The following is a 7239-nucleotide window of genomic DNA, read 5'->3' as shown; positions in this document are numbered from 1 at the left end:
ACTGATTAATTAAGTTCGGGAGAAAAGAGATAAAAGCCCGCCTACACTGAAAACTGATTGGTTGATTTAGCAAAACAGGCCAATCAGGATGATCTCTGTCTTGGATGCGCTCAGGCACACACGCACCAGCTCTCTCTCTCTCTCTCTCTCGTCGTGTGCGCGCTACATCAGATGCACACGCGGTCTCGCATGCGCGCTCCTGATCGCTCACTCTAGATTCCGGGAGATTTTATCTAATTTGCGGGCGTCAGGGAGCCGCTATCAATATGCGGGAGACTCCCGGAGCTTCCGGGAAACTTGGGACGTCTGCTACTGATATTGCATTCAAACATGCAACATGGCCTATGACGGAAAATGTGGAGGGTGATGTGGTACAACATAATGACTGAGCTAGGCTTAAGGCTACAGTAGAATGCAATAGGTGCAGTGATGGCTCATGATGCAATACAAGGAACAATCATAGCCAGAATGTTGTTTAAAGAAGACAAAAGGTCAAAGTCTGGTCAATTGTGATAGAAATGCTGTAACTTTAGGCTTAGGCCTACTCATTAAAATCAACAGAGAGCCCACTACCTGTATATTGTAACCCAAAACTTAAAGACATGTCAAGATAGGCTACACAGTGCAGCTACTACTCCACTCGGTGGAGAGACTTCCACTTTCCAAGTTCCACTTTCTCTGTCGTTGTGAGCTAAAAGGCTACTATATGGGAAATACTTTGAAGTTCCTTTTGAGTCCAAACATGAATAGGTTTTCTTTAACCTGTGCTACACTTTTCCACCAAGTTGTGCGATTGTAGGTACCCGGAGTTTTTATGTTGACAGACAAACCGCACTACAGTAGCCTACATGGTGCAGTAAATGGAAGCTCTTCGTAGCGCGTGCAACTTACGTCTATAAAAACAATATATTTATGGAATAAAATTAGACACCTCTGATTGCTGTTTACGGTTAAACTGCGATGATGTGAACACCAGCCAGCGGAGGGCACTTATATAGCCTAGGCTACCATGCATGGACTCGTAGGCTATATTTCCCCACAAACCAACCGGCTGCTTGGACAAATCCACTTGAGGGGTGGGGCAGGGGGGCGCGATCGTAACACACTGAACCTGTCATGAAGAGGCCAAAATGATTGACCTGTCACCCCCCAATCCAAATGGATGCAACTGCATTTATAGGGTAAGCCTAGGTCTACATGACGGGCCGCAAATAGGCTAAATAACTTACGGCCCACATGTGGACAGGCCCACCGGGCATTTGCCCAGTTGTACAGATTACCAGTCCGGGCCTGATAGACAGTAAAGGGGGGGAAACTTGCTCGTCTGGTGTAGCCAATGGAAGCATATCTTTGCAAAAGTTCTGTGGCCATTCTATGTTTGTCAAATACGGTTATTGTATGATTGTTCAAGGACTGAAAAACAATTGCTTTAGCTCACAGGCCTTTTTTCCTCCGTAGGCTACTGCCGTATAATACCGCTGATAATTTTGTGGCATGCAGGACTGTGCATTACCTTTTTTTGTCAGATCATGGAGAGATTTCAGGTGTGCAATAACTTTAAAAGGAGTCTTCATATTTTAGGGTGGTGTGGGTGATTACTATTAAAATGTTAAAACCGAATTGTCCACTAAAATCAGAACTTAAACAACCTCTGAATTCATAATGGTGGGTGGGTATAAATTGGGTACAAATTGTACCCAAATTAATAATTGCACAAAAATATTGTTTTTTTGTTTTGTTATAAAATTAAGATTAAATTCCCCATGCAAACTTTGGAATGAACAAACTAAACAAAAATGTTGGTAGTGTTGCATATTGATATTAAAGTTTGGAAGAATCAGATGAAAATACAGGTGCTTAATATATAAAGACTTATAGGCCTACACAATATTGATCATTTAAAAGTAAAAATCACATAGGCCTATTATTTAGGAGGACTACCCTTGCAAAAAAGGGGTGAGGGTCTGTTTGTTTCAAATGAGTAGCCCTACATATGATTTTGGGTCTTCAGGTAGCCCTCATTCTGAAAAGGTTGGAGACCCCTGATCTAAAGTGCATTTTACTCTGGATAATTCCTTTAAGATTAGATTGTTGCACCATGCAATCATTTTTCGCTGTGTCGCTTAAGAACAAGTTTGAAGATAAGAAAGAAGTCGAGTAAGAAAGTGAGGAAAGGTGTAGGCTTAGATTTTGATGCAGTACATGCTGCAGTGATGCTACAGACTAAACCACATGTTCCTTTCTCTGCTTTTACCTCATAGGCCTAATAAAATATACTGTAGCCTTCACTTAGCAAAGATAACGGCAAACTATTCTGGCAACGTCTCGTTTCATAACTTGATTGCATTTTTGTCCGCTTTTCATCACATTATTATGAACATTAAATATAGGCTATGCTATTTTGCACGCTAAAATCTGATTCATCACAGGTAAACACAATAAAGAATGGGAACGTAAATTGGATTATGTATTCTAAGTTGCAATTCCTCTGTATGTCCTGTTGGTGACCTCAGTGAGAAGTACTGTTAAGACGCTCTTAGCTGGTAACGAGAACTCTGGAGCACTCGTAGATCTACGAGTGTTTTCACGACGCTCTTAATGACGCTCTACGCTTTCACGACGCTCTACGATGGTTTCGGGAAACAGTCGGCAAATCTTAAGGCTTGTCTTGAGGGACTTTACGACGCTCTTAGGCTTAAGATGCTTTCGGGGAACTGGGCCTAGAACTATCTAAAATGCATGTTGCAAAGTTGCAATCCATTGAAATTGAGAAATATCTGTTGGACTTGGGGGACAAAACTGAAGCTTTTTGTCACATCAGCTCTGTGTTACAGGCCTACTGTGAAATATATAGGATTTCTTTGGAAATACACATTTGTGGTAAAGACATATTATAGTTGTTACAATTATAGAAAGCCCCACTTTGAACTGGAAAATGCAATCCTCTCAACATTTGGAGACTGCACATGGGATTGGAACACTACCATTAGGAAAATGAATTATAACAGGTTGAACACCGCAATGCACGGCAAAATACTAAACTCCCTTACTGACCAAATAATGGCACAAACAGGTGAGGCTGTGAAGGTAAATTGAACGATAACACTGCTATGGTAACTAAACTACCAACTCACACAATGTTTGTGCAAACATATTACAAAAGAAGGAGAATATTCTGAGTCACCATGGGGTGTGGTGAAAGGTGAATCTGTGTGTGTACGTCAGGGAGAACGTGGATTCTGGGTGTGGGTTTTTTGTGCGAGGCATGACTAAATACTGGTTTCCCATCAAGTCACCCCACCTATATATATATAAATCTATATCACACAGACAAACAGAGAATCATTTCACAGGTTCACCATCAGTAGAATCACCACGATTCAACTGACAGAGTTCCCTGAGGACTTAACTGAAATTGGGCTAACTACAATTGGGATCGGCCATCTGCATACTAGGATCATGTGAGTGTGTCAGACTTTCTTGACTTTTCAACATACGCAATTGATCATTCATTTTAAATGTAGCATATTTTTTTCATTCTGGTGATTAAATAGAATAGCCATGTTGACCCTTATAATAAAAAAAAACCAGAATGTTTAAATGTCAGTATAACTATCTGTGCCAGTCTTACTGTAACTTCAGGTCTGCTAATGTAATGAAGTAAGGGTCATAAAGCCTTTTAGTGCTAATTGTAGCACTTAAGTCAGTGAGTGTTTATATGTAGATGAGAGGACATCTACCTGAAATCTACATACAATTGTAAAGCTTTGTATTAAAGGTCCAATATGTAGGAAATAATGGAAAATAAACTGTAACCATTCAGAAAATGATCACCATATGTTGTCAGAGAGTAAGGAAACACGATGAATTGACGTAATGGCTTATTTGACAACATTACTCTAACCCGTAAAACCCCGTAAAACCCATGAAAAAAATGAGTTACGGGGCGGAATCTCTTGGAATTTTCGTTTATGTTTTGAACGATTCATTCTAGAATAGCGTATTAATAATGGGCTAGCACGTCCTCCTATTTGGGTTGCCAAATTAGCAAAGGCCAACTGTCAACAGCTGTCAGTTGTAGTCATGAACGCCTACGAGAGGCAGGCAAATTTACAAAATTAAAACAAGAAACAAATTAAGTGGACATCGGAGGAGCTTCCTGATATGGTGACGTCTTCGTCAAACGAAGAATATCAAGTCTGACGCAGAGCTGGCCATATTTCTCCACAACAGGTAGTCTAGGCTAAACTTCATTAGTCTGTTTCCTTAATGTGTAGCTGGGTCATGATTGGAGAAACGTTAAAGCAGCTGCAGGTCAACTAACGTTAGCTAAGTCTTCATTACATCTGGCAACCCAGAAGAGGCTCACGTCTGGTAGTCTTGAGAACGTTCACCAGTGTTTTGATTTTGGCCTACAGAACGTTCTGTAACAATCCTACAAATCGCTAACCTGACCCTAGCCAGATGAATTTCGCTCCGCCTAGCTCCACTCATCCATCTGGAACCGATCCATTGAAGTGTTGCTTCAGAAGGCTGGGCCTAATCAAAAAATGCTTGCATATGATTGAATAAGCCACTTGTCCGTCATCTATTGACGTGCTACTTCAACCACTCACATCGAAGCCAACCCGTGACGCTAATAACAGTGTCACAGTCGCTTCTACGCTATGTCACATCTATGAAACTCCCCGCCCTGCGTCCTGATTGGCTGAACCATAAAGTCGGTTGCAGAAATCACTCTCAATGGAAGAGGTCCCAGATGGATGTGAGTGAAGCTAGGCGGAGCTAAGCGGAACGAAATTCATCTGGCTAGGGTCAGGTTAACAAATCGCACCTTTAATTCATGTTGTAATGTTTCGAAATTCACATGCAGAATCACTTACAAGAGATCTCAGTAGCAAGGGAATTCAGCAGCTTGCAATAACACCACAAACAACAACCTCAATCATCCATTGTTGTAAATGTTTTATTGTAAGTCAAATGAAATTACGTCCTGTCCATACAAACGTGTCATCAAACAGTTTATTTTTTTATATGTGACTGTGTCAGTTTGTAGTGTATTTCGCTAGCTATTGATGAGCAACTAGGTGGTTCCATCTTCACATGGCAGCCTTGTTTTCATAAATTAAATTATGTAAAATCACAATTAGCAGATTATTTGTATGTGTGTCCTTGTTTGGCCTTCACAACAGAGAATAACTTGTAGATCCAGTTGTAGAAGCTTCACAACTAATCATGATCTCTTTTAAATGGAAGTTTCAAAACATTCAGGGGTGGAATTAAATAACCTGCTGTTTATGTGAATTGATCAAAGTTGAGAGGATCCTCAACTCACTAAGCTCTCCCAGACATATGGTAAATGGTGATTGAACCCTGGGAGGTGTCATTGCAAGATTTTATTATATAAATTGAGAGGATGAGCACTCATTTTACTAATTGGTGTGCTCGTATAAATTGTGTGTTTTACAAAATTGCGTGGCCATTTTGCTAGACTGTGCATTCATGTTTTCACTTTACAATTATGTACAAATACACAAGAGTGCACAATTTCGTGGGAAAAATATATATCCCGGGCTCCTTATTATGATACAGTATGCAATATGCTATAATAATAAGAATTATCATTAAACGCTTAGCACTAGGGACTTGAATTACTTTGTTAAACAATAAGACGCCTTAGAATTAATGCTAGCAAATTATTTTGCTTCCTGAAAATGTGTGGTCTTACTTTATTTGTACCTTTAGGTAGATGTGCTTTCTGTTAGATGGGTCACATCACCATGCAATTGACACAAATGCACCATGCAATTGCCACACAGACACTAGATCTACATAATACAAATGTACTAAAGGATCTCTTCCAAGTACTTAAAAATACACCAAATATAACTAATTTAATGTGTGTGTGTGTGTGTGTCTGTGTCTGTGTGTGTGTGTGTGTGCAAACATATGACCCACTCTGTCACAGATCCTTCAACTAAGGAAATGTGGGGGAAAATCACTGCTATGGTCATTGTGATTCTTGGTGAGTAGTATCAGATATAATAGGATCATTTATTTTTGCAGGTGAATACAATTACTTTTATTTATCTAATTAACTTTTCTCATCCGCAGCATTCGCTGCAATTGGAGCTACACAGTCAAATACTCTAGGAACAACAAGACTAACAACAAATGAAGCGACACAATCAACCACAAAAGCAGCAACACAATCAACCACAAATGAAACCCATCAATCAACTACAAGTGAAGCAACACAAACCACTTCAATTGGGGAAACACAATCAACCACAGCCGGAACAACACAATCAACTATAGTTGCAACATCACAATCATCTACAGCCGGAGCAACACAATCAACTACAAATGCAGCAGCACAATCAACTACAAGTGAAGCAACACAAACCACTACAATTGGGGAAACACAATCAACCACAGCCGGAGCAATACAATCGACTACAGTTGGAGCATCACAATCATCTACAGACGGAGCAACACAATCAACTACAGTTGGAACATCACAATCATCTACAACCGGAGCAATACAATCGACTACAGTTGGAGCATCACAATCGTCTACAGCTGGAACAGCACAACCAACTACAAATGCAGCAGCACAATCAACCACAAATGAAATCCCTCAATCAACAAGTGAAGCAACACAAACCACTTCAATTGGGGAAACACAATCAACCACAGCCGGAACAACACAATCAGCTACAGTTGGAGCATCACAATCATCTACAACCGGAGCAACACAATCAGCTACAAGTGAAGCAACACAAACCACTACAATTGGGGAAACACAATCAACCACATCCGGAACAACACAATCAGCTACAGTTGGAGCATCACAATCATCTACAACCGGTGCAACACAGTCGACTACAGTTGGAGCATCACAATCGACTACAGCCGGAGCAACACAATCAACTACAAATACAGCAGCACAATCAACTACAAGTGAAGCAACACAAACCACTACAATTGGGGAAACACAATCAACCACATCCGGAACAACACAATCAACTTCAGTTGGAACATCACAATCAACCACAGCCGGAGCAACACAATCAGCTACAAGTGAAGCAACACAAACCACTACAATTGGGGAAACACAATCAACTACAGCTGAGGCAACACAATCGACTACAGTTGGAACATTACAATCATCTACAGCCGGAGCAACACAATCAGCTACAGTTGGAGCATTACAATCATCTACAGCCGGAGCAACAC

At 40.5% G+C, this 7239-nt stretch overlaps 1 long non-coding RNA gene across 1 annotated transcript; it reads left to right on the top strand.

Annotated features, from left to right (window-relative positions):
• Positions 1 to 3208: 3208 nt before the first annotated feature.
• LOC121689952 lies at positions 3209 to 6234 on the top strand. The gene is made up of 3 exons (XR_006024938.1): positions 3209 to 3461; positions 5969 to 6025; positions 6115 to 6234. It is a non-coding gene; the product is annotated as an uncharacterized LOC121689952 (long non-coding RNA).
• The last annotated feature ends 1005 nt before the right edge of the window (positions 6235 to 7239 follow it).

Source organism: Alosa sapidissima, chromosome 18 (assembly GCF_018492685.1).
Source record: "Alosa sapidissima isolate fAloSap1 chromosome 18, fAloSap1.pri, whole genome shotgun sequence".
Taxonomy (NCBI): domain Eukaryota; kingdom Metazoa; phylum Chordata; class Actinopteri; order Clupeiformes; family Clupeidae; genus Alosa; species Alosa sapidissima.
This window is presented reverse-complemented; position numbering and strand designations above follow the sequence as displayed.